We start from the raw sequence: 27,061 nt of genomic DNA, 5'->3' as shown, positions 1-27,061 counted from the left end.
GAATAAACTGAGTCTTCGACCACCAGAGTGAGGGGCATTTGCCCATTTGCTCCCCACTTTCTGATCGCAGAGAACTGCGATCCCGAGCTGCCTTGCCCTCTGACGTGGGGACAGCGTCAAGGTGGAGGCGCGACGGGGGCCGACGGGCAGCAGGGACACCACGCTCCATCTGCCCCTTTCTCTGCTTTGGCAGCACCTCGGAGCCCATGGCCCTATGTCCCCCGCACAGGCTGCCCATGGTCTCAGCCCTGCCAGGTGACCCCCGTCCTGCAGCAGCCCCCCACCCACCCCTCCAGCCCCCAGGGTGTTGGAATCCTCCTGATACAATGATTTCCTGGTTTGGTCTCTGGGTCCTGCAATCTCTTGAGTCCAACTCTCTGCATGTGAAATACTCCGAGCGCTCTGTGCTGTCTGGACCGTGACTCACAGCAAATGACAGAAAGCCACTTCACACCCGCCAGGAAAGGGGAGCAGCGTGTCGCCTCCTAGAAGGGAACTGTGGGCAGGACAGGGAAGCAGCTCAGTGTCAGGAGCCGCTGGCTTCAGTCCCCTCATTGCTCCCGTCTGCTCTCTGCAGGCCAGCTCCCGTCCCCCCACCCGGTGGCCCCAGCAGCTCCCAGGCACACCGGTGGGTCCGATGCCCGAGAGAACGACTCTTGTTCCTCCTGGTCCGACTAAAAAGACACCAGATGAGGACTGGCGGGGGCCACGGAACTGGGAACTGGTGGCCGGAGCCCACTGACATCACGCAGCTGGGGCAGGGGCACCTCCAAGACATTGAGGCCCGAAATGCACCACTGAGGTGGTCAGGCTTGTTGGGAGGTGCGGCCCCGCGGCAGGAAGGTGGGTGGGCAGGAGGAAAAGGGAGCAAATGCGGGCAGCGCACTACCGCCTGGCGCTCAGCTCCCCGAAAGGTCACATGCACACGGGCACGGTCACCTGACCGCACGTCTGACCACAGCCCGTCAGACGGAGGAAGTGGGAAGACTGATCTGCTGGACCCCCCCCCCCATCGGCATTCAGGGCTATGGCCTCACTTGGCACCTTGAGGGAACCCCCGTGAGGCCAGGCACCACGCTGTGCGGCACTGCGCTCCATCAGAGACCCGGCTGGGGGGCGAGGGGGGATGAGGGCCTCTGGGGACCATGTGGCAGGAGCCATGGAGGCCACCACTCCTCCCAGGGGAGGGCAGCCCCGGCAGGAGCCATCGCGGTGGCTGCAACAGGTGCATCTCCAGAAGCCAGCGGTGAGGGCCCAGGGGAGGGGAAAGGCCCAGCAAATTCAGAGGGGCTGCAGATGTTGATGTGATGGGGGTGAGGGAACAGCCCCAGAGGAGGAAGCACTGCCCCAGAAGGAAGGGGTCCTATGGGGACAGCAAGAGCTCTGGGGCTGGGCGCCGCCAGGTTGAACAAGAGGATGAGCCGACGCAGGGTATCCCCATGACACCCGTGGAGAAGTGGGCCACACCACGAGAGCCTCGGAGGGGGCTTTCTGGAGCTGTGCCACGTTCTCTCACTTCTTTCCCGTTTCTGAGCACCTGCTCGCACCGGACCCCATGTCTGGTGACAATCCATGGTCTGTGCCCACACTCACACGCCCCGAGACAAGCCCTCCTCACGGCCTCCAGGCTGGCCGGCCACCGTCCTCCCCACCCTGGGCTCCCAGGCTCTGCTCCCAACGAGTCCGCCTGCTTTTCCAGCCTTCCTTTGCTTCAGACTCTTCCAAACGCTGCAGCCAGATGGGTCGTATCAAACCCAGATCGGATCGTGTTTGTTCTGTCCTCTTCTCCAAGCCCCCCAGGGCTTCCTTCCCATCACGCATTGGACAAAAGCCATACCCGTCTGCTCCTGGAAGACCCGGCCTCTAGACCTCTGGCTTCCCACCCTCCACTGACCCATCTCAGCCACACTGGCCGTGTGCCGTTCCCGGAGCCCAGCCTGCCGGCTCCCGCCCCAGGGCCTTTGCTCTTGCTGTTCTCTCTCTGTGAACCACTCTGCTCCCAGACACCATCAGGGCCCGGGCCCTCTCTTCTTTCAGTTCTGGCACTGAGTCACCTGCTCAGAAAGTCCCCAGGCCCAATCACCCAAGCTATAACACCACTTCTGCTTCACGCTCTATCCCCTTAAGTTGTTTTCTATTCCTCGTGCATTTACCACTCTCTGGCATCACTGTGTGTGTGCTTCTCCCTCTTCTCCTTCTCCCCTGGAATGTATGTCCCGTGCCCCTGGGGGCTTGTTCTATTCCCTGCCGTAGCTAAAACAATGCCTGGCACTACAGGGTCTCAATAAATATCTGCACGATGAATGGATCCGTCTGGCGGGGGATAGATAGACCACCGCGAGGCACGACAAGGGTCAGACAGATGGAAGAACAAGTGATCATCATGAAAGGCTCGGGCTGGGTTCTGCAACCAGAGAGCTCTGGGAAACCCCAAAGGCCACCAGCAGCTGGGACCCATCCCGCCTGCAGTTTCCTAAGCAGTACAGGGATGATAGAAGACCTCGCGATCAGAGAAGGAAAGCTGCCCAGCGAGGCCAGGCTACCCCTGGGGAGGGACAGTTCAAGGTGGGCATCAGGGGAGCACAGTGAAGTCTCTTGGGGCCAACACTTGACTGTTTAAAAACATTTGTGGAGGCACCTGCGTGGCTCAGCGGTTGAGCATCTGCCTTCAGCACAGGGCATGATCCCAGGGTCCTGGGATCGAGTTTTGCATCAGCCTCCCCGCAGGGAGCCTGCTTCTCCCTCTGCCTGTGTCTCTGCCTCTCTCTGTGTCTTTTATGAATAAATAAATAAAATCTTTTTAAAAAAATAAAAAAATAGTTTGCACAGAACGGCAGGGAGGAAGGGGAGACTGAGTCAGATGCCCTGTGGTAGAGCCGAAGAAGTTGAGTCTCAGAGAAAGTAAATGACTTTTTTCAACTCCCCTGTGACAGATTTTTAGACACTCTTGGCCTCTCCATTGCTTGAAGGATTTGGTCCTAGGGACACACCTCCTTTCAGACAGAGACTCTGAGAAACTTTCACACTCCTGGCTAAGAGGGGAAACTTGGCTGTTAAAGAAGCTTCATTGTATTTAAACTTAAAGCAATAGGTGATTTGTCAGGAGATGGAGGATTTTCTTAGTCTTTAAAAAAAAATAGGTTTTGCAGACATCCGGAGGGTTGGGACCACACTTGTGGGATTCACATTGCTTCCTAAGAGCCAACCAGGTGCCTGGCACACGGTCAGCACTCAGTGATCGGGGTTGACCTAACGGGTTAAGGAGACTGGAGAGTCGTTCCTCTGGAGGAATAGGGCCGGGCACCAAGCTTGATATTCTCTCCATTTTGTGTCCATATGGGGCGGGGGGGGGGGGGGAGACGAAGGGATGCATTTCAGACTGGTCGTGGCAGTGTTCGAATGAGGAACCAAGGAATGTCCCTCATTCAAATAATCCAGTTATGGATTAAAACACAACTTCTACCACTCAGCACTCACGATGTTTTTCTCGATTCAGAGAATAAGACGAGCTGCTTGAAGCCTGGGAGTTATTCACACCCTTGCAGAGTTTGGCTGAAGTGGTATGTCATAAGAAATGTCCTACAAAAGCTTTGATGATGAAATTATCGACTTTTTCCGAGCACCGTCAGTATGAGGGAGAAAGCTACCTTACTGCTCTTAAGGGCTCGCCTCTTTGCAAACTTGCTTCTTAAGACTTCATTTTGCTCGGAAATGGTTTTAATAAAGAGTCCTGCTCGTTTCCAACGTGTGGGTGTCCGGCATGTGTAGCAAAGGGCCACCACGGCCACATGCCCTAATAGCAGTTCACTTCTTTTTAGGACAGGAACAGACTTCTTACAAGTTGAGTCAGCAAATCTAAATATATGGCCAGACAGTGCGTAGCCCAGTGGAAGCTGAGGCCAGCACCACCCTCAGAGCCAGGCCAGATGGACCCCCGCCCTGCGCCAGGCCTAAAGGCCCTAACCTGCTCGTCCTTTGGCCTCAATGTTCACAGGGCAAGGACTTGGGGGGCAAAGGGAAAGTGCCAGCCCAAAGCTCAGCACTCCTTTCTGCACCACACTGGGTACCTGTGCCTGCCTCCACCCAGAGACCGGACCAAAGCTCTCCACTGGCACGCACACACCTGAATATGAGGGGTGGCCAAGCTTGGCCGCAGGACGTGGTGCCGCCTGGTGCATGCACACAGAAGCTCCAGGTTCAGGTTGGAGACGGGGCAGGGAGGGCTGAGGGGTGGGTCTGGTGTGCGGGGACCAGGGACAGATTTCCCTGTTCTGGTATATTTTGGCACAGAACTCTAGAGTCTAAAGTTCTAGACTAGAAGCTGATCTTCTGAGTGGTTATAAAGGATTTTTTTGGTCAAAGAAGGAGGAAAGAACACGCAGTCTGCAACTCTGTTTATAACTTGTGAATACTTAGCCCTAGTGTAGTGCATCCCAGTGCTATTAGAGAAGTCACTTCTCCCCATCAAGTCCTTGGGGGCCACTGCTTTGGGGTGCCAAGCCTTGCAAAGGGTGTTGGGGGAGGTAGGATGCGACTGCCCAAATCCCAGAGCAGCAACCCCATTTCCACAGGATTCACCCCAGCAGAGGCTTCCCTAAATTCAAGCTTGCAACCTTCCTCTGTCAGAAAGAAAAAGAGCTTCTTAGGGATACAGTGAGTTGCCGAGGTCACTGGGCTTACATCAGCTACTCCCAAAGAGGTGGGGAAAGAAGAGATTAGATCAAAGAATTCATGTGGCAAGAAGGGAGGTGACCTTAGGGACTTAAGAAGGGGCCCCGGGGGATCACTTTCTTTGGGGTGTGATTCTCTGCAAGGCTTGCAAGACTTTCGAGAAATGGGGAAGAAGTAGAGATAGTCCTGGTTTCCCGAACCTTGGAGCCAGTGCCCAAAGGCTCTATGCCAGGTGGCAGCAGGGGCAGCTGGGTCCAGGGCGTTCTCAGAGCCCAGGGCCGCCCCATCACGTACAGCACACAGATCTCCCCATCAGGCACTGCGCCTAGGGTCCGTGCTGTTTGGGGGATCCCTCAAAAATGTTCTTGTTTTAGTTTCTTTAAATATCGTAGGACAAAAATCAGCATAATAAGAACGAATACGTAATCATGCATTCGGCCTGAGTTATATTTGTCTTTATACCAATGTCATCATATAATGTTTAATATTTTTCTACAGAGGGCAGCCCAGGTGGCTCAGAGGTTTAGTGCCACCTTCAGGGCCTGATCCTGGAGACCCGGGATCGAGTCCCACGTTGGGCTCCCTGCATGGAGCCTGCTTCTCCCTCTGCCTCTCTCTCTCTTCGTGTGTCTCATGAATAAATAAATAAAATATTTAAAATATATTTATTTTTTCCTACGGAGGAAGGGGCCCCTACTAGGGCAAAGTGCATCAGGCCCATAACAATCAGACTGGGGCCCCCACAGCAAGAGGCTCTGTCAGGGCTGGGGAGACATGGCCCAGGTGTGAGGACCTCCTCGAGTCGGGCACACAGCAAGCATCACCAACCACTAGGAATTACTGGCGACTGTCATGTCCACTGGCGCCCCAGGGACGGCAGACTGTGCCGGCTAAGATCCTAGGCTTGGAATGGCAAATCGAGATCCCAATCCCAGCTTTGCATCTCCCCAAAGGTGTGACTTTGGGCAAGAACTTCAGTTCCTCAAGCTGTCAGATATGAATTACGTGCAGAGCCCCCACATTAGAGCTGCTCAGTAACACTACACACCGACATTTTCAGGGCCAGGTAAGAGGCAGGTGCCCACAGGGTAAAAATGAGAGGTACTTCCCATCCCAAAATATCTCCCTGCCCTTTCCCAGTCTTTCCCTCGTATCTTCAAATCAGCCATTCAAATTCTTGTTTGTGAAACTGTAGACAAGAATCTTGAGGACAAAGTATGGCAGTGAGCTTAGAAGGGACAACAGTAATGCCTGGGCCTCACCGTGCCTAGAAGCTCAACATCCACGAGGCATAAAAAGCACAGTCAGGTGTTTCAAACCAACATGCTGCATACCTTAAACTAACACATTGCTAATATCAATTCTATCTCAATTTTTTAAGTGGACTGAGCAAGAGTCTCTAGAATAATTTTTTTTTTTTTTTTGAGTCTCTAGAATAATCTAAACAGATTCTCAACTCAGGACAGAAGAGGAGGGATCCCTGGGTGGCGCAGCGGTTTAGCGCCTGCCTTTGGCCCAGGGCGCGATCCTGGAGACCCGGGATCGAATCCCACATCGGGCTTCTGGTGCATGGAGCCTGCTTCTCCCTCTGCCTGTGTCTCTGCCTCTCTCTCTCTCTCTCTCTCTCTCTCTCTGTGTGTGTGACTATCATAAATAAATAAAAATCAAAAAAAAAAAAAAAAAAGGACAGAAGAGGAAAGAGAATGAACGAGCTGAGATCCCACTCGGGGAGAAACAGCTCACGAAGGTCTCCCCTCCAGCGAATTAGGCGGTTGTAATCCTGTGCACTCAGCCCAAGAGGTGGGCTCCTCTACCTGTTTGCATCAACAGGCCCTCTGGAGGTCACTTCGCCCACCCCCCTACCTCCAGGCGAGACTCCTAAGAAACCCCAAGGACACCAGGAGACCTTCTTGCTTTTTGGTCTCTGGGAAAAGGGGGACTTTGCAGCCCCTACCTCTCCATCTAAGCATTTCAGACAATTTACAAATATGCCCCAGAAATGGTGTCAAAGCCACAGAAATCTCCAGGGACCTGAAAATCCCACACTGGCCTGTCTCCCTCTTCCTTTCCGGCCACTCCCCACTCATCTGACTTGTACAGCAGTGCTCCCGCTTACAGAAGACCATCTTAGCAGGAAATTAATTCACAGAGACCATTTTTCAAACTTTTATTTTTAAATAAAGGCTGATTTTTTTTTTTTTTACCTTTTATGTTAGGGCGAAAACAAAATTCAGCTATATCCGACCAACAACCTGTCTTTCTAAAAAAAAAAAAAAGAAAGAAAGAAAGAAAAAAAAAGAAAAAAATTACTTTCTTGGACTAAAATCAACCAAATGTTTTGTTTTTAATTTCCCAAACCAAACAACATGTGTGGATCTAGGATCTAAGTTTCATACCCTTTCTCCCCACCAACTCATCCCTGACGCAGAACACAAGTAAAACCAAACAAACAGGGGAGAAGGGTGGGCAGGACAAGGCTCATTCCTTCCGGGCCAGCTGCCTGATTTCCATCAGGCCAAGCCTGAGACTTTTGTGGTCCAGCCATTGTTGGTTAGGATTTGGAGACTGACAAGGCTACCCAGGCATCTGCAGAAGCTAGAAATTTCTGATGGCTGCCCCGAAACCATCGCAAAGAAAAATCACACCACGATGAAGCATCCATCAGCCAGCATCAGGGCTGTGTGCAAAGAACCTTTATCCAAAAGATCCCCCCACCCCCCAGCCTTAAAAATCAGCAAATCAGTTTGAAGAGTTAAAGCACCTTGACCAGCAGACCAAGAGGGTAAGACCCATCCTTGCCAGAGCTGGAATCAAGGGGTCCAGACCCCCGCCCTGAGCTCTTTGCTTTACATCACTTTCCTCCATCACACCAGCTAAGATCCCAGCAGCCAGCGGGAATGTTCCGGGTCTCACCGTGCTGGCATGTGAAATATCAGAAATAAGCAGAACCAGACTGGCTCTCCCACCCACCCTCTCCCACCCGACAATAGCTAAATGAACTCAGCTGAAAGTTTCCGAAGAATGTCACTTTGGGGCCAAGCCCAGAGATGGAAACTTTTAGCCTGGGAAGGGAATTTAGCAGGAAGCAGAGCAAGTGAAAACAGAAGGGCCAAATGAGGAGGTAATGAGAGGGGCATCACCGCTTCTGCGCACGCAGCCCGCAAGGCCCGGCACCACGCCTGGTCCATCCACCCTATGATCGTCCCCCAAGTGGGGCATCCGGCTGCCGAGTTATGGTCACAGAAAGGGTGCGTTGGCAGGTAGGTGCTGGCCTCCTAGCCCTAGGGCCTGTATAGCGGGGGTCTCCAGTCTTTGTCCTCTGTACCTGGCCACCTCATCACCCTGCACCCCACTTTCAGAGACACCCCTGGGAGCTCTGAGCTGGGCTTGCTCTGCAGGCTCACCATCCCTGACCTAGTATAGAGGTCATTGGAGGCTGCAGGCGACAGTGCCAGGGGGTCTACGGGGCCTCTTGCTGGCCCCAGAGGAGGCTCTCAAATGAGCAAAAAGTCTTGAAGGCAAGAAACCCCTGTCTAATGGGGAAGATGGGGACAGCAGGGCAACCTCTCATTACTGGGGCCTCCAAGCCTCCCATTCGCACCTCCAAATAGACTGAAGCATCTCCCCGTGGCAAAAACACATCTCCTAAGGTGAGAGCCCCACACCACCTACCAGGGCTGCCAGCAGAGCCCAAAGGAGAACGAAAACCCCTTGAAGCAGGGCACCCCCTGGCTCTGCACCCCCAGTGCCTGGCAGTCTACCAGCATACAGGGGTGCCTAATTAATACTAGATGGATGTGCAGTCACACCCTGGGACCAAGTGGAGTGCTACGGGAACCAGGAGGGCCCTACACACGGGTCACAAGCAGCCAAGCCCCTGGTCCCCAAAAGGTGTAGGAGATACTACATCTCTGTGGCAGAGAGGCTGCTCCCTATGAAAGCTGTAGGGCCCAGGGCACGGAGGGGTCCCCCGGGGAGGCTAGCCTCTCTTCCAGGCAGCCCCTCTTCCCTGTGCACCACGTGGGCAAGCTTGGAAATACCCCAGTGGGAGAGCTGTCCCTTGCCCAGGGCTATTGCGGATACACAGCCCAGCCGGGGGCCAGGACGTGGTTGTGTGAGCGCCAGGCAGAGCACGACCGGCACGGGTTGCTGGCCTCCGCATGGCTGGTGGAGACAAGTATCATCATTACCTACAAGGAAACTGAGGCACACAAGTTCAGTCACTTACCCAAGTTCACAGAGCTGCTGAGCAGCTGAGCCCAACCCCACCCCTCTGGCCCCAGAGTGTAGGTCTCTCATTACCACACTCTTCTGCCCGAGAGGAGGAGAGCTGGGTTTGACGGGAAGTAGATGGATTCAGTTGTCTGTCCTTGCCTAATCCCAGGAGGGCATCCTGGAGGAGGTGCGTCCTGGCAAGTCCCGAGGAAGCCGGGGCAGAGGGGCTAAGGAATTCAGGAAGGAACAGGCTTCCCAGAGCACGACCCTCAGCGACAATGGCCAAGCGGGAACCAGACAGCCCGCCACCACCTTTGGGGTGAGAGGTAATAAAGACTTGGGCGGCCACCAAATACCCCCTACAAGCTTGTGCTGGCGCCTGGAAGTTTTGTCCCTTTTAAAGACGAAAAGAAAAAGAAGCTTGCCTTCCTGTAGCAGTATGCTGGGATCCGAGAAGAGAGGAGAGCCACCAGTCTGGTGTCAGCTGCCCTGGCATGGGCCCGGCGGCCTCGCACTCCGGCCCCGAGCTTCCTGTCCTGGGTCGTGTCCTCCGCCTCCCCTGGCTTCCCACAGGCCAGCCACACAGATGAACCCAGGTGCCTCGACCTCACGCTCTCCCCGGGCTCTTACTCGTCTCTCCCCGCAGCCCGAGCTGGAAACGCGTACGTGGCCTGCAAAGTCCAGCTCACACGTCACCACCCGGCTTCAGGCCGACTTTCCAACCCCCCCGGGCTCCCCAGAGCTCCGTTCTCAGGACTAGGACAAGTCCTTAATGGGATGCACTACGGTCATTGTGTATGGATCCATCCCTTGCCCCAAAGTCCCTCACCTACCTCCGTCCCCCCAACCACAGGGCAGGAGCACTTTGGCGTGAGCACCCCTCGCAGAGGGTCTCAAAAGGCAAATCCACTATTATTACTAGTCATCTGTACATCTTTATTTCTGCATTTTTGATTGTGGTAGACTATGCAAAACATAAAATTTTTCATTTCAACCACGTGTCAGTGTACCGTTCGTTGGCACCAAGTACGTTCACGCTGTCCTGCAACCATCACCCCTACGCATCTCCAGAACTTCCTCATCATCCCAAATGAAAACTCTCCACACATGAAACAGTAAACCCCACACCCCTCGCCCCTGAGCCCCTGTAACCACCTTTCTCCTTTCTGTCTCTGCATCTGACTACCCCAGGGACCTCCTAGAAATGGGACCATCCAGGATCCCTTTGTGTCTGGCTTGTCTCATGTAGCAAACTGTCTTCAAGGCTCATCCATGTTGCAGCACGTGTCAGAATTTCATTCTTTTTAGGTTGAATAATTTTCCACTTGAATGGAATATTGCTCCATATAATATTTATAAGCATTACATATAAAACACCGCATGTTACTTATCCACTGCTGACATGTGTCTTCCTCCCACTTTGGGCTACGGCGAGCAGAGGCCACCGCTGCGAACACGGGCGTGCAAATAGAGAGGCGACTCTTGAGAGGGTTGGGAAGGGCGCTGGGTCAGAGAGCCCAGCCTGGGAGGGGAGCCCTGAACTTTGGGGGCTGGGGAGAAGCCAGGCCTGGCCCCTGCCGCCTGGGTCTCCCTCGGGCCCGCCGGGAGGAAGGGGCCGGGGCTGCAGCGCGTGTCAGCCACGCGCACAGGAGAAACCACGCCGAGCCTCCCCCTGCCAGGTCCCCGCTCACCACCCGCCACATGCGCTCCCCGAACCCCCGGGGCAGCTTTCTGCGCAAATACTGTCAATGTGCCCATTTTCGGGGAAAGAGAACAAGGCCCAGAGAGGTGAAAAGCTCTGCCCATGTCACCAGCTAACAAGAGGCAGAGCCAGGATTAGAAGCTGGAAATTCTGGCTTGGGGTCCGTGCTGGAGACCCTTACAGAGACCTCCCCTGCCTTGATCCACCTCAACATCTCTCCCAGACAGGAGGAGCTGCAGGCGAGGCATCTGGGAGAATCGGATGGAGAGACGTCTGGCCCACGGGGCTGAGGCCTTGGACTTGAGAAGATGAGGGGCCCTAGAGGGGGCGCGAGGGGGTGACCAGTCTCTGGAGGAGCAAGGGTGTAATCCTGAGGCCAACAGGACTCCTGGATGGGGAGCCCTCTTGGCAGCCCAGGCTTCTGTGGGCCCCGCTTTCCTTGGGAACCACAAAGCCAAGATGTAAAGGAATCCATTTTCTAAGGAAAACACATACTTATACATTCTGAGTAATTTCCCGTGGAACTAGGAAAAAATAAACACAACACCCCAAATGGTTTTTTGCTTACAAATGGTTTCAAGCAAAGAGAAGTGGCAGGAGAAAATACAGGGTCAGGGGAAAGTCTGTGCTGGTTCCAAACCTCAGAAGCAGCCGGGAGGCTTGAGGGGGCTGGGGGGATGAGGAGGGGTGGGGAGGGATGAGGAAGATGAGGAGGGATGGGGAGGGATGGGGAGGGGTAGGGAGAGATGGGGAGGGCTAGGGAGGGATGAGGAAGGATGAGGAGGGATGAGAAGGGATGAGGAGGGGTAGGGAGGGATGAGAAGGGATGGGGAGGGCTAGAGAGGGATGAGGAGGGATAAGAAGGAATGGGGAAAGATGAGGAGAGTTGGGGAGTGATGTAGAGAGATGAAGAAGAATGAGGAGGAATAGAGGTGGCTGGGGAGGTTTAGGGGAGACAGGGAGGACTGGAGAAGGATGGGGAGAGACAGGGAAGACTGGAGAGGGATGGGGAGAGACAGGGAGGACTGGAGAGGGATGGGGAGAGACAGGGAGGACTGGGGAGGGATGGGGAGGAATGGAGAAGAATGGGGAGGGATGAGGGTACGCGACAGCCAGGCATGGGGCTGAGGAGAGCTCCCCACTCACCTGAGAAGACTCAAGAGTCACATGTCACACATGGAAGGGGGGTGGCAGCTAGAGGGGAGATCACAGAGCCATAGAGCACAAGCTTCAGACTGGGTCCAAGAGCCGAGTGCAGGGGTGCAGCAGGGTTAGGGCGAAAGCTAGGTCACGTGGCCGTAGGCTGGACGGTCAGGGAAGAACAGGCTAGGGCAGGCCTGGGGGCCAAGGAAGGACAGCTATGTGGGGTCTGCTGGTGACAAGCATCACTCCAAGAAAACCAAGAAGGAGGACACGGGTGGGTAGAGCACAGTGTCATTGTGGACAAGCACTTCGCTTCCCCGGACCTCAGCCTCCCCTCAAACAGTGGGTACCCTCTTATTTCTACATATTTCTTCCATACAACTCCAAATTTGGCAGGGAGATCACTGGGGGTAAAGGTTTGTAGAATCGGGGTCCTGGAGGATGGGTGCTTAAGAGTCAGGAGAACTTGCAACAGCCAAGAGTCCACTGGCACCGCAAATCAGACCCAGGGGCACATCCTGACCGGCAGGGGTCCCGGGGTGTTGAAAGTTTAGCGGCTGCAGCATTCTGAGCAGCTGGCCGGGATTTGCTCTAGCAGAAGGGTCAGTGTAGGGGTCTCCCAGGTCTCCCTCCTGCCCAGGAACAGACCCGGAGTTTGTGTTTCCCTGGCCAGCCATGACCTACCTGCTCCATCTAGGAAGCACTTCCCTGGTGACAAGCCCCACCACCACCTCATCTGACCGCCCCCCCATCCCATCCCTCGTGAGGGGGGATGCTTGAAGTACCAGAAGACTGAGGCCCAGGCCGGCCACAGGCCTAGCAGAGCGAGGAATGGGCCCGTGGCTCCCACCCTCTTCCCAGGGGATGCAGGCGTGTGGAGGGATGTCATTGTCCCAAGGGGTACAACGCCAAGGGAAGACACCCCTCCCATCCTCTGCCTCTCTCCTAGCTCTCTTCCCCAGGGCCCCCTGGAAGGCACTGGAGGGAAGAGGCTGCACAGCCAGACCACCTGACGGAGCCCAGGGCCTACTCGCAAGTAGGCCAAGTCACTCGGCCAGCCTGAGCCTCAGCCTCCTCGTCTATGAAAACAGAAATGGCGCCAGGTTAGCAGTTTGTGATGTTTTACAGTCAGATGCTGGCTTCTCCCCAAATGAATCTTACCCTAAACCCCAACCTAAAAACAGAAAAGGCAGGACCATGAGTCAGACCAGAGGCCTGGCAGGCCTAGCTGCTTATCAACCTCCATCCATCCACTCAGCCCCCTCCACTGGACCAGAAACCCCCGTCCTCCTCCACCCCGAGCCCCTAAGGGACAGAACCTCTCGCGGCTCAATCTGGGGCTCTCTCTCTTCTTTTGTTTTCCTAAATGGCTCAACCACCATCAAAATGCTGTCAGCTCCCAAAGTCTGACTCCACGCCGCACAGCTGGCCGCCCGACGCCCGCCGTCGCCGTCTGCTTAGCCGCCTGATCATCTCGCACAGTTTCTGCCCAGGGGGGAACCGAGAGCAGCGAAGCTGAGCTTCCGGCTCAAGATCTCTCATGAAGTGACAAGCGGGATGTTGGCTGGGCCCGCGGCCCTCTGAAGGCTGGGCTCGGCTGGGGGGTCCGTTCCCAATACGGCGCGCTCCCGCCCTGGCTGGAGGTGCAGGCCTCGGCCCCCCGCCACGCGGACCTCCAGGACCTCTAGGACCTCCAGGACCTCCACAAGGCGGCAGCGACTGCCCCCGCGAGTGACTCAAGGGACAGGAACAAGATGGAAGGCACAGGGCTTGTTCTGACGTAGTCTTGGAAGTCACAGAACCTCCTTGGCACCGTATTCTGTTTATTAGAGGCAGGTCACCCAATCTGGTCCCTAATGGGGTGTGCTCCTGGCTCGCTCAGTGGGCACCGGTTGCTCTAATAGGCACCAGGCGGCTGGATCGGGTTTGGGGGAGGAGGTCACAGGTCTGGGTTTGGACAGCGTCGTGGTTTCAAACAGGTCCTCAAATCCTCTAACAGGCCTCTCTGCAAAGGCGGAGCTTGATGCCTCCTTAAAACCCACCTCCCAGCCTGCCTGCGTGACCTGATGAGGCCTTCTCTTCCCCGCTCCGCGCTAAGCTCCCCGCGAGCAGAGACCAGAGACCACACCTGCCTCTAACTCGCCACTGTTGACACGACTCGTGAGCCAGCGCCCGGCCCGGGGTCAGTTTTCAGTGAGCGTTTGCAAAACCAATACCCGAAATGGTCTCTCACGTACTTTGGGCCAGGATTCCAAGACCCAGCGACCAGCCGACAGAAGAGGGCCCACCCGCCGCAGCTTCGTCATCCCTCCTCACCCACCCTGAGTCACCCCCCTCGCAGGACCACCCTGCACAGCCTGCAGACTGTGTAAGCATAAACAGAAACTGGACCCCTCGTGGGAGCCCCGGAGGGAGGCTGGGCGTCCCCACACCTCTGAGAACGGGACGGATGGGTTTCACCCGTGGCTTTCAGGTGCCTGGGAAAAGCACATGTTTGCCTGGCTTGCTCAAGGCCGGAGTTCCTGATGCTCCAAACCCCTGGCTTGCTCTTCAACTCCCCTCCTGAAATTGGGGTCAACTTTCAATATCCTCATTGCTTTCTCCCCCACGTATAGGCCGCTGTTGGTTCCCTACAGTGCACGACCCAAAACATTCCCTAAGATAGCCCGTCACAAGCATTTCTAGGACTCCAGGGTAGATTTGGAAGAGACTTTCAGTTCTTTCCCTAAGATACAATGTTCCTCTCCTTATATCCCTGCACTCAAATTACTGACTCATTCAACAAACTTTTTTCTCTTGAGACCCTAATCTGTACTTGCCTCTATTTTACATACTGGGGTTGAAGCAATGAACAAAACCGACAGGGACGCCTGTCCTCTGGGGTTTGCGTTCTAGTGAAAGCCCAGCAGAGATGGAACCAAAGTCCAGAGCATTCCCCCTGCCTAATCTTGAAGCCTCTCCACTCACCAAGTGGAGTCAATCTTTCTAGCACCGCCGTCTTGAATCCCGGAGCATCACGCCAGTTATTGTCTCCTTACAAGTTCAACTCCTGTCCTAGCTGTTGCTCTCCATGGCTTCCCTTCCAGAAGGAGACAGTTGTGCCCCCTTAGGCTTCTCTAATATCTCCCTTGTTTTTCCCTCCCCGTGCCTGTCCTCTCCCTGCCTCCCTCGGTCAGATTCACTAGTCAGCACTTCTAGCCAGCCCAGAGGAACATCTGTCCGTCCCCTCCTCAGTAACTCTCCCCCCTTTTGTTTTGTCTCATCAGCATGGCTAGGCTTCTCCGCCCTCCACGAGGATTTTCTCCTCCCTAGAGGCTGCTTCTGGAGTCCACAATGACAGGAGGGCTGAGCATTTCCCAGTCTGCTGCCAGCCCTCAGCAGAGCTTGGCCTGGGGCCTGTGCAAGCATCTCAGGAGACGAAAATCAACTTTCCTGGACCGAGCCCCTGGCTTTCCAATGAGAGCCCACAGTGTCCACAAGCCGCTGGCATACCCTCTGGAAGGACATATGGGATGGTAAACAGGACTGTGTATGTCCCCACAGCCTGAAGGCTCCGCAGGGCAAAGCCTGGCCCTTTCCACAGGAGTGGACCTCCATGCACATTTTACCTCTGGTTCCCACGTAAATGTGACATGTGACCAACCTGGGCCAAGGTATGGCCTTTGGGACCCCTGACTCCCAGGGCAGCTGAAGGACCCCTGAGGGCTCTGAGGCTGTGACAAGATCTGGGACCTACAGTGTCACACACCATGATGCCAAGTTCCATTGGCTCTTCCCTCCCCAGCAGGAAACTGTCCTGCAAGGCCTGACCCCTCAGGGTCATCTGGTCCCAGCGTGGACAAGAAGATATTGCACGTTCCCCCGTTTTCCCTCTCATGCACACTCAGAGAATCATCCACACTCGTGGGCCAGGCAACCAGGCAGATGCCAACTTCCAGGTGAGTGGGCGCTCCAGAGTCTGAACATTCGTAGGCCCCTGCACAACGTTCAGGGCCCTCCAGACTTAGTTTTGGACCATCACCAGCATCTATCCAACCTCTGCAAGGGCAGACCCCATCTGGGTAGAGAGGAGAGGCTGCGCTGAGAAGGGTGGCTTTCCCAGAGAGTCAAAAAAAATTCCCTGCAAGTGAACACGTTAGGACAAAACAAAAAGGGCTACAGAAATCTAAGCGGACCCCTGGTGCTGGGGCGGCCAACGTGACCCCTCAGAATCGAGGCTGTGGGAGGATTGCATCTTCCCTCACCAAGCGTCTCCTGCCCCAGGTAGAAGAGCCTCCAACAAGGGAACATGGGTTAGCTCTGGTGCAAACCCGGGATGCCCCAGAGACGGACGCTCAGGAGAAAACAGTGGCTTTAGGAGACCAGCTGCACTGAGAGGAAAAAGGGGCTGGTAAGACAGCGAGGTTGCATCGACCTTGGGAACCCACTAAGACTCGGGTCGAAGCCATCATGGCAGAAATCACGAAGATACGGTGGCAGCTGGAGCATGGGACATGCTTCCCAAGGAGGCAGAGTGGGATTCGAGAGCAGCTGGTGAGCAGAGATCATCCTTCCAGGGTGGAGGTCAGTGACTCCAGCCCCCAGACTCCAGACACAGGACGGGGATGGCATGTGATTCTGAGGGTCCTATTCTCCCCAGAGTAAAGAAGGTTCCACCATAGAAGTGCCAGGAAGGGGTGAAGACTAGCTCAGAAGAAGAGAGGGTCCAGCCACACAGCCTAGGGCTTGAGCCTCGGCAGCCGCCAACCCCCTATAGACAGGGCCCATGGTACCTCCCAGAACAGGAGCCGTTACACACGTTACACACGTTACACACGTTACACACCGAGCAGAGGCAGGTAGCAAAGATCTGAGGACGTGGCTCCGGACGACCTCCCTTGCCCGTAACAGCGAGGGCCAGAACGAGATCACGCTCTCCTGGCCTCCCCATGCCTACTAACTGGGGTGCTTCACTTCACTTCTCTTCACTTCTCTTCACTTCACTTCACTTCACTTCTCTCTTTTCGTCCCTTCTAGCAGCCTCCATTGAATCCTTCATTTAAAGAAAAGGAATCTCTAGACCCAGCCATGCCCAAGGACCCTTCCAGCTCTGACGTGTGCCGTCTTCCCTTCTGCTGCCCCGTCCCACGCATCCTCACGTCCTGGGAGTAAAAGCTGATGAGCCCAGGCCCTCAAGGATCAGAGCCACTTGGCCCCCCTCTAATATCCACATTCGCCGTTTTTTAGTGTGGGTGCCAGCCCCCCGGGTCAACAGCAGGTCACTCCCCCGGGGGGCCCACCCTGGAGAGACGTTGGCTGCTGAGGCTCTTGGGGGCACAACGGGATGCCCTTGGCACAATCCTGGGGCCAAGTGTAGCCTCCTCCCCCCGCTGGAGCAAATGCCCCTGATCCAGAGCCCCAGCTGGTCCCCAGTCGCTGGGTGGGCAGCCTCCACTTTCATTTGGACTGTCAAAGTGAGAAGCTTGGGTTAGCAATGTTTCCCAGACCAGGAGCTCAGGTACCCTAATCCCATAGAGCACAGAAAGAGGTTTCTCTGGGCAAATGATTCTCGGAAATGCTGCCACTACCCCAAGTCTCCTGGAGCTGGCCCTGCCCCTTAGCATACCTACTGAGCTTTGAAGATCCTCCAGGAGGGGCGGTGACGTCTAGCTTCAGGTGATGCTTCGCACGGCTTCCGTGCACCGGTTCTGTTCCAAGAGCTTCATCCCAAAATCTTTGAAGAAGGCACTACCGTTAATCCCATTTATAAAGGAGGAAACAGGGGCACACGTTTTTTGGATATTAAGCGGCAGCGCTAAGGATTCACTTGGATCCAGGGAGCCTGGCTCCAGAGTGGAGACTCCCAGCCCCCACCCCGCAGCCCTCAAGCAAGCTCCCTGGGGGTCGAGCCGTGAAGGGGGGCCCACGTGGCTGGCACCCTGCCCCCCGGGGTCGGCTCTCTGCCCCCCAGACCGAGGGCACTGGGGCTTCAGGAGACTCGCACATTCTCTGACCTCGTCCTAGTGGTCAGGCTCTGCGACAGGCTGCGTGGGCCCCTCTCAAGTCCGGCCACGCGGGGTCTGCAGCCTTCTCCTGCTCACCACGCGGCGCTCGCTAAGGCTGCGGGACAGGGAGAGAACACCCCTGTAAAGCCTCCGAATACAACACCCTGGGGCGGGGGGGTGAGGATCCAAAGACGGAGAAGGAGCAGAGTCACCCTCAGGATTCCCGTCTGCCGGCTCCTGGGCTGCAGGTCCTGAGAGCAGGGGGTGTGGGCTGCAGCAGGGCCGGGGACAGGGCCCGGGAGGGGGGCACATGAGTGTTTTGGGGGAAAACGTTTCTGGAGGAGAATGAGCAGATCTCTGGTCAGTCTGCACCTCCCTGGGGAGCAGCATGGGCTCCCCTCCCTCCTCCGGTTCTGGCCCCCTCGTACTTCTACCTCTAAACCTCAGGGCCCAGAAGGCCCCCCCAGGCAGGTGGCAGAGGAACATTGCCCCCCCCCCAGGCTCCCACGCCCTCCTCACCCAGGCCAAGGTGCTCACAGGACTCGAGAGGGAGACGACGGTGTACCTGGTTCCTCTGTGAGGTCCTCCCACACTAGGCAAGGACCCTGCCATCCTCAGATCAAAACACGAAGGGAGTGGGGGGGTTCTGGCCTGCCTAGGCCAGAGGGGGAGCCGACCCTCCGTCACCTCCCCCCTCCCCTCCCAGAGCACTACTTTAGGTTAGGACACTTGGCTCCTTGGTAATGGGGCGCTCCCCCTTTCTCTCTCCCTCTCTGTCTCTCAGTGTCTCTGTCTCTCTCTCTCCCTCCCTCTCTCTATTCCAGTGGGGCCTTCTCACCGTGAGCCAAGCATCTAACTGGTCTCAGAGGTCCTCCTGCCCATGTGGCTCCAGCTGTATTCCAGGATGGTAATAAGTGTTTCGTGACGAGTGTCCCAGGTCCCGTCCTGACGTGTGGGCAGCTCTGGGCGCAGTGGTTATGCCCGTGAGCTCTGCAGAGTGCGTGGGGGTGCCGGGGCGAGCCCTGCAGATGGAGGGCACAGGGCACCAGGATGAGCCCTATAGATGGAGGGCGCGGGGCACCAAGATGACTCCTGCAGATGGAGGGCGCGGGGCGCCAGAATGAGCCCTGCAGATGGAGGGCGTGGGGTGCCGGGGCAAGCCCTGCAGACGGAAGGCGCGGGGTGCCAGGCGAGCCCTGCGGATGGAGGGTGTGGGGTGCCAGGGTGACCCCTGCAGACGGAGGGTGCGGGGTGCTGGGGCAAGCCCTGCAGACGGAGGGTGCAGGGTGCCAGGCGAGCCCTGCAGATGGAGGGTGTGGGGTGCCAGGAACCCTGCAGACAGAGGGTGCAGGGCGCCAGGGTGAGCCCTGTGGATGGAGGGCGCAGGCCTCCAGGGAAAGCGCTGCAGATGGAGGGCGCGGGGCGCCAGGGTGAGGTCTGCAAACAGAGGGTGCAGGGTGTCGGCATGAGCTCTGCTGTTGGAGGATGTGAGGTGCTGGCCTCCTGCCACCCTGGTCTGCACCCTGCCGCTGGTAATCCTGTAAAATGCAGGTGGTGGCCGGGCACCTCCCTTGTGAGGAGGTCACTCAGCACAGAGCACTCACTACCAGCTCTTATTGTCCTCCTGATTTGAGCAAGGGGAGGCCTCCGGGCGCCCCAGAAGGACAGTACCATCGGCAGACACCCCTGCCTTTGCGGCCAGGCCCAAAGACAGCGAGGAAGGGTGGGAGCTCCGGGCAGGCGGGGGAGCAGTGCCGCGCAGTCACCGGGCGGAGGGGACGCACCCCGGGGCACCTCCTTCACCATCCCATTTTACAGATGAGGAAACCGAGGGAAAGAACCAGGGCTTCTCACCAGCCGGGCCCAGAGCCCCAAGCCCAGCGTCCCTGCCGCCACAGCAAGCCGGCGTGGAGCGTAGCAGAAACCCCGGGGGTGCCAGGGGGCGGGGGCCTGGGGCAGGAGGCAGGGGGGATTGGGAGGCCCCCCACCCCCTCCAGCTAGCCGACCCCCCAGGGGGTCTCTGCCGGGTGCCAGGCCTCCCCCGCTGAACAGGCCCGCGATTCTCCCGATTGTCTCGGCTTCGGGTGTTCCACATTCGGCGCTGCCCTCTCCCTCCCCCTGGGAAGCCACCCCGGGCAGGCGTCTCCCAAGCCTCCGCTCACAAAATTATAAGCTTCCTTTGTCCTCGGCCTCCTCTGGTTACAATAATACTCCTCGCGCTCGGGAGCTCGCGGGGCACGGAAAATGTGACTTCACCGCTCAAGGATTTTCTGCTCTAACAAAACGGCGCTGGGGAGAGAGAAAGAGAAGGAATGTCCATCCCTGACGCAGCCTAGGAGCCGAAGCCCCCAGAGGGCCCGGCGGAGACAAGTGACCCGGCTGTTCCCCACCGGCCGGTGGGCCTGAGCGAGCGGGGAGGCAAAGGCCCCCTGAAGACACGTGTGCGAGGCAGGAACCGCACGCGGCCTGCCTTGCCATTCCCGGATCTAATTTATTATTTCTGCACGTGGGTGCTTGAGCCCGTCTACTTCCTTGCTCCAGATGCTTCCAATGACGGGCTCTGGGCTCCGGCCGCCCAGGTCAGCATCCTGGCTCTGCCGCTTGCTAGCGTCTTTACTTCGGGTGCTGGACTTCACCTGACTAGCCTCAGCTTGCCCATCTGTCAAATGGGGACGCTGCAGCACGACACTAAGCAGATGATATGCCCAAAGGGGGCTCAGGAGCAGACTGTAGGCACTCGATCCCCCTGGGGGGCTGTTCTCATCGTCATGCATCCTCGCACCTTTCCCGAGAAGCCCCACGAGCTGGTGCTGGACCCCGGGGCACGACCCCCAGGCTCCTGCGGTCTGGGGAGCCGGTGCTGGCCTCTGGCCGCCGTGCCCGTGGCGCTGGGCCTCGAGCAACCGGGAGGCGTCGACAGGTGGCCGGCAGCTAGGGAGCGCGGCTGTGGGAGCGTTTGCTGTGGACAAGCCGTGCGGGAGCCCTGGGAGATTCAGAACAGGCAGCTACAAACGGCCTCCACAACTGGAGGTATGCAGAAACGTGATTTTTAAAAACGTCTTGGCAGCCCGGGTGGCTCAGCGATTTAGCACCGCCTTCAGCCAGGGCCTGGTCCTGGAGAGTAGGGGATCGAGTCCCACGTCGGGCTCCCTGCACGGAGCCTGCTTCTCCCTCTGCCTGTGTTTCTACCTCTCTGTGTGTGTGTGTCTTTCATAAATAAATAAAAATCTTTAAAAAAAAATAAAAATAACAATGTCTTTGAATCAAGGTAAAGCTGTCTCTGAGCCCCCAGCTGCTGCAGGCAGAGAATTCAGTGTCCCTGGTTAGTGAGACGCCAGCCCCACCTCTCTGTCACCAACATCATGGGAAGGGAAGCACGAGGGGTCACTGGAGACCTGCCCCCTGCTCTGGTTACTGCCGAGACCCCCGGTCCAAGGCCACACTGTCCCCAGGTGCCCAGGGCTCTGCAGCTTCCGAGCCACCCAGTGCCCAAGAAACCTGGTCCCCAGCACGTCACACTGTCCACCCCAGGCCTGCCCACTGGGTCCACTGGGCCTCAGGGACTCCTCCCTCAAAGGGCTCACCTCTCCAAGAACTCAAGCCTCCAGAAAAAAAAAAGTAGAATCAAAGGCCAGAGACACCTGGTGTGTAAAAGCACTCGCTGCTCTCGGCCTGCAGGGCCAGAGGCCTGAAGCAGAGGCTCCCGCAGGAGCACACTGTGCACACGGGAGGTGGGGAGAGTGCAGGAAAACACAGCGGGAACAGTGAATGACCCCGCTTTCTCACACCGGCAGGCGACACAGCCCCACCTCCAAAGAGGTGGCTTCCAGGGGACACACCACCTCTGCCCCTGCAAGCCCTGCCCCTTCCCGGCTGGCAGAGAACAGCGGCCCAGCCAGACCTGTGATATTTCAGGGGCTCAGGGGCTCCCTTGAGCTTTCCTAGATGCCTGCACTCTCGCTGTCCCCTAAGGGCAGACGTCCTGGAAAGATCTGCCACACGTGGGTCAGTTGACTTGGCACGGTGACCTCCTGGACATCAGAGGGGCAGCAGACTCAGTTTGGGGGCAGCAGCCCTAGTCCGGGAAAGGAACTTGGAATTTATTTAGGATCTACTCTGCACCAAGTGGTCTCACAAACATCCTCCCTGTTCCTCACAACTGCACAAAATGAGCGCTGTCCCTCTCCCTGTTGGCGAGGAGGAAACGAAGATCCCACAGGGACAAGAGTCAAGGTCACGGAGCTTTAGTATGATGCAGCCGAGACTAGAAGACTCAACCGTTAATAATAATTCATTATGATGCACAGGAATAATAGTGATACCAGGACTTGTGTGGACGTGACTGTTCCCATTTCACAGATGAGATCTGAGGCACAGCCATCAAATGGCCAACGAGGACCAGGAAGGCTGACCCTGACGCCTTCGCTCTCTCCCCTCTTCACTTTTCTCTGCTGCGTAAGGGGCACTGGGTTGGAAAGTCCCAGTGGTTCTGGGAATTAGTGATGGGGCCAGATTCCTGCAAATGCGTAGAGAAGCACCATCCAGGGGCACTAGTGCCTTTGCACAGGATTTACGAGCTCAAAAAAAAAAAAACTGGCTGAAATGAAAATTCAGATTTTTTTTTTTTTAATCAATTAAAGTATTGCTTTTGGTAGCAGGAAAGAACACCTCTCCCATTCTCTCCACCGAGCCCCCACCTCAAATCAGTGGCCTGGAATTTTGCATTCTTTTAAAGAAAGCGAGAAATTTCTAGAGCTGACCCAAAGGTGGTGCTGAGAGACAAAGGCACACAGACTCAAAATGGGGGGAAGGGGGGCATTGGACAGGTGAGAAAGCTGAGGTCCGGATGACAGGAGCGACCTGCCCAGGGCCAGGCACCTGGGCACACACCTGGGCACACACCTGAGCACACACCTGGGCGCTCACCTGGGCACAGGCGCATGCGCACACACGCAGGGCCCCTGCACGCCCGAGCGTGCCCTCCCGCACGTACACACGCCCTCCCCTTGAGGGCACCCCTTGAGCCCACCCCTCACCCTCCCAGGGCCGCGGGCTGCTCACCTGTGGGTAAAGACTGCCCCCTGGTGGGCACGGCGGTCAGCACAGCGTGCAGGCTGGCAGCCCGAGCTCCTCCCAGGTCCTCCTTGCAGTCACCCCCAGGCTGCTGGGGAAGGGAGCGGGACTTCCACCAGCGTGGTCAGGGGTCTTAGGACCAGCGAGAGAATAAAGCCCAGACTCGCCGCTGCGGGTCAGGCGCCCAGGAGGCCGACTCTGAGGTGGAGACCTGCAAGCAGGAAGTTTCTGGACGAGCAGGTAACAACACCTGTGCCTGTGCCGCCGAAGGGCGCGAGCGGGGCGGGGCTCTGGCGCAGGCACCCCAAGGCCTCCGCTCACCCCCCCTCCCCAGGGACACCGAAGTTGGGACAGCCCTTCATCCAGATTCATCAGATTCAGCAAGTAAAAATAAGGCATTACATATTTATTTCAGTTGAACTGAAATTTCAGATAAACGGTGAATAATTGCTGAATATAGTATGTTATGTGCAAAATAAAGACGGCGTCTGGGCAAGAGGGGTGGGGGTTGCGTGCAGGTCACATTAGTGACCCAGAGAGAGGGGACAGATAAGGAGTATACGCAGGATACTGGGAGCCAAGTTTCTCACTTTGGGGGTTGGGACCAGGGAATATGGAAAGGGAGAAGACGGGAATAAAACCTAGGGAAGTAGATATGTTGGTGTGACCTTGGCTTTTGATATAAGGAGATGTGAGAATAGATACAGATATAGATGTGTATAAATGTGTGCGTGTTTGGCTACGGATATAATGTCTGAGCATATGCGTGGGTACAGATGCACACATATATAGTTTGGATATGGCTAAGTATTTCTGTATGGGAGAGGCTAGACTGACAGCTACATGTCCCAGGTTTCCATACAGCTAGAGTTTGAAATGTGACTTACGTTCCATCAGATGCACTCAGAGTTTTGAAAGCAGAGGTGGGGTTGTTAGTGCTGATGCTGCTTCCGGATGGTGCACACAGCACTGGAAGTGCTGGTTTTTCTGTGCCCAGCATTAACAGACACCTGGGTGTCCAGCGAAAAGCTTCAGGGGCACTGAGATGGGGCTGGAGGCAGCCGTTCTGCTGCTGGTGAGTTCCACATGGTTCCAGAGCCAGTGGCAGTGGTGGCTTCCCCATCAAGACAGCTCCCTCCACATTAAAGGAACAGAATTGGCTAGTGTGGTTCTGGAGATGGTGGCTCCCTGACTGTGGAAGGCACAGAATCCTCAGGGATGGTCTCTAAAGCAGTTCCTGAAATTTTAACCTCGTTTCTGTTTTTTCTCCTCCTCACAAATGTTGAGATTCATTGAGTAAATTCTTTCCCACTTAACCTATCTAGAGCGGCTTTTGTCCTGCACTGGAACCCTGACCATACGGTTGTGTTCATGTCAACCCTGGACATTGACTTTCAGCTTTAGAATCAGCCTATGAAGGAGAACCCAGAAGTGGACCCTCAACTCTATGGTCAACTAATCTTCAACAAAGCAGGAAAGCATATCCAATGGGGGGAAAAGACAATCTCTTCAACAAATGGTGTTGGGAAAATTGGACAGCCACATGTAGAGGAATAAAGCTGGACCATTTCCCTACACCACACACAAAAATAGACTCAAAATGGATGAAAGACCTAAATGTGAAACAAGAATCCATCAAAATCCTAGAGGAGAACACAGGCAGCAACCTCTTTGACCTCAGCCACAGCAACTTCCGGCTAGACACGTCTCCAAAGGCAAGGGAGGCAAAGGCAAAATGAGCTATTGGGACTTCATCAAGATAAAAATCTTTTGCACAACGAAGGAAATAGTCGACAAAACCAAAAGACAACCTACAGAATAGGAGAATATGTTTGCAAATGTATTATCAGATAAAGGGCTAGTATCCAAAGTCTACAAAGAACTTGTCAAACACAACACCCAAAGAACAATCCAGTCAAGAAACGGGCAGAAGACATGAACAGACATTTCTCCAAAGAAGACATACAAATGGTCAACAGACACATGAAAACTGCTCGACATCACTCAGCATCAGGGAAATACAAATTAAAACCCCAATGAGATACCATATCACACCAGTCAGAATGGCTAAAATTAACAAGTCAGGAAACAACAGATGTTGGCGAGGATGCAGAGAAAGGGGAACCCTCTTACACCATTGGTGGGAATGCACGCTGGTGCAGAACAGTGTGGAGATTCCTTAAACAGTTAAAAATAGAGCTACCCTATGACCCAGCAATTACACCCAAAGATACAAATGCAGTGATCCGAAGGGGCACGGGCACCCCAATGTCTATAGCAGCAATGTCCACAGTAGCCAAACTATGAAAAGAGCCTAGATGTCCATCGACAGATGAAGGGATAAAGAAGATGTGAGATATATATATAAAATAAATTGCTCAACCATCAAAAATGAAATCTCACCATTTGCAACGACGTGGATGGAACTAGAGGATATTAGGCTAAGTGAAATAAGTCGATCAGAGGAAGGCAATTATCATATTATCTCACTCATGTGGAATTTAAGAACAAAACAGAGGATCATAGAGGAAGGGAAGGAAAAATAAAATAAGATGAAATCAGAGAGGGATACAAACCAAAAGAGACTCTTAACTCTAGGAAACAAATGGAGGGTCACTGGAGGGGAGTGGGGTGGGGGGACAGGGTAACTGGGGGATGGGCATTAAGGAGGCAGCTGATGGAACGAGCACTGGGTGTTATATAAGACTGATGAATCACTGACCTCTACCACTGAAAGTAATAATACACCATATGTTAATTAATAGAATGTAAATAAAATAATTGTTTAAAAAATAAATAAATGAAAAACTAACAGTCTATGAAGAAATCAGTGAAGAAGAGAATAGAAAGACTACAAAGTTGGTGAGATACAAGGGACAAAGACTGCTAGTTATTAACCAAAATTAAATGTTTTGTTTTCTTCTTCTTTCTGGGCAGCTAAGCACAATACATCTCCCAAATTCCCCTGCAATAAAATGTGTCCGTGGGTCTGAGTTCCAGCCAAAGGGATGTGCATCTGTCTGGGCCACAGACATCGCCCGTGTCCTCTTGTCCATGCTCGTTACTCTTCCCTGATGGCTGAGAAGCAGATCATTACCATGGAAACCCCCGTGATTAGTCAACTGAATTCACTAAACTTCCATCAGCCTAAGTCAATGAATCAGCTGCCAACCTAGGCATCCCCCGGTGCCGCTCTGTGAGCCGTAAGTAAACTGTCACTGCGTTCGAGACATATTTGTCTCAGCATCTAGTTTTACCCCAACAAACACAGCCAGTAAAAGCACACGTGAGAAAAGATAAATGTGAAAGGGGAAAAATTGGCCAAGGAAAATGGACCCAAATAGCCTCAACTTCCAACGTGAGGGAGTCAAGATACATTTTTATAGCTTATGTAACAAGAAATAAAGAGGCGCCTTCTATAAAGGTCCAAAAGTAGGCAAAAGAGGGACTGCAGGTGATGATATTGGTGAGAGGTGGAAGGCCAAGGGAGCGGGGATCATAGGGGTTGGCCATCAGCGTATCCCTGTGGAAAATAACTGGATAATCTCTAAAATGCTCATCAGGAAACAGGAACGTTTTACAGAAGAACAAACCCAAATAAAACTTTCAAACAGAGACATTAATTTCCATCTGGATAAGGCACCTGGGATGCGGAAGAGCAGCCAGGGCAGAAGAGTGAGCCACGAGCTTGGGCAGGGCCGCACGCTCATCCTTTCGCGTTCTGCGCTCCCTGCCACGAATCCTTGATGAATCTGCCTTTGAACCCGTGTTTCCTAAGTGAAGCCCAGGGGCCAGTGGAGCGTGCCCGTGAGCAGAGAGGAAGCTTGCCCACTATGGTCTTTGCAGCCCAGACACACACAGCTGTTGGCAACACTCGCTGAGCACAGAACCCAGGGGCTGCGCGCTGCGCTGGAACGCAGCGGGACCGAAGGGGGTACAGGGTGAGCGTGTGGTATCTCCGGCGGGTGAGCTGGGTGGGCACTGGCAGCCCTGGGAGGCCACACCTTCCATTGGAACCAGAGCTTTCTTGCTCTGAAACCAGGCAAAAGGAAATAGTGTTCTAAGAAGCACACGCCACCAAGGAACCCATCACCTACCTCCTCGTGCGCGCGACTCCCCTGTATCCGCCAACCGCCCAGGCTGAACGTGATGCTGCAGAAGGAGAGAGAGGTGAGCCCTTCGACAGCCTCTTCATTCCTGTTACTGTGGCTTCTATCTCGAGCCTTCCCTTTGGGTGTTTCCTGTAGCTTCCACCTCACTTCTGACACTTCCC

General features: G+C 55.3%; 1 long non-coding RNA gene across 1 annotated transcript; it reads right to left on the bottom strand.

Annotated features, from left to right (window-relative positions):
- Positions 1-312: 312 nt before the first annotated feature.
- LOC140625559 (uncharacterized) lies at positions 313-19,057 on the bottom strand. The gene is made up of 4 exons (XR_012024912.1): positions 18,554-19,057; positions 17,725-17,830; positions 17,337-17,444; positions 313-496 (listed from the first exon to the last, which is right to left on the bottom strand). It is a non-coding gene; the product is annotated as an uncharacterized lncRNA (long non-coding RNA).
- Between the last annotated feature and the right edge of the window lie 8,004 nt (positions 19,058-27,061).

The sequence above is a fragment of the Canis lupus genome, chromosome 36 (assembly GCF_048164855.1).
Source record: "Canis lupus baileyi chromosome 36, mCanLup2.hap1, whole genome shotgun sequence".
Classification (NCBI taxonomy): Eukaryota; Metazoa; Chordata; class Mammalia; order Carnivora; family Canidae; genus Canis; species Canis lupus.
Note: the sequence above shows the minus strand (reverse complement) of the source record. Positions and strands in the feature narration are given on the sequence as shown.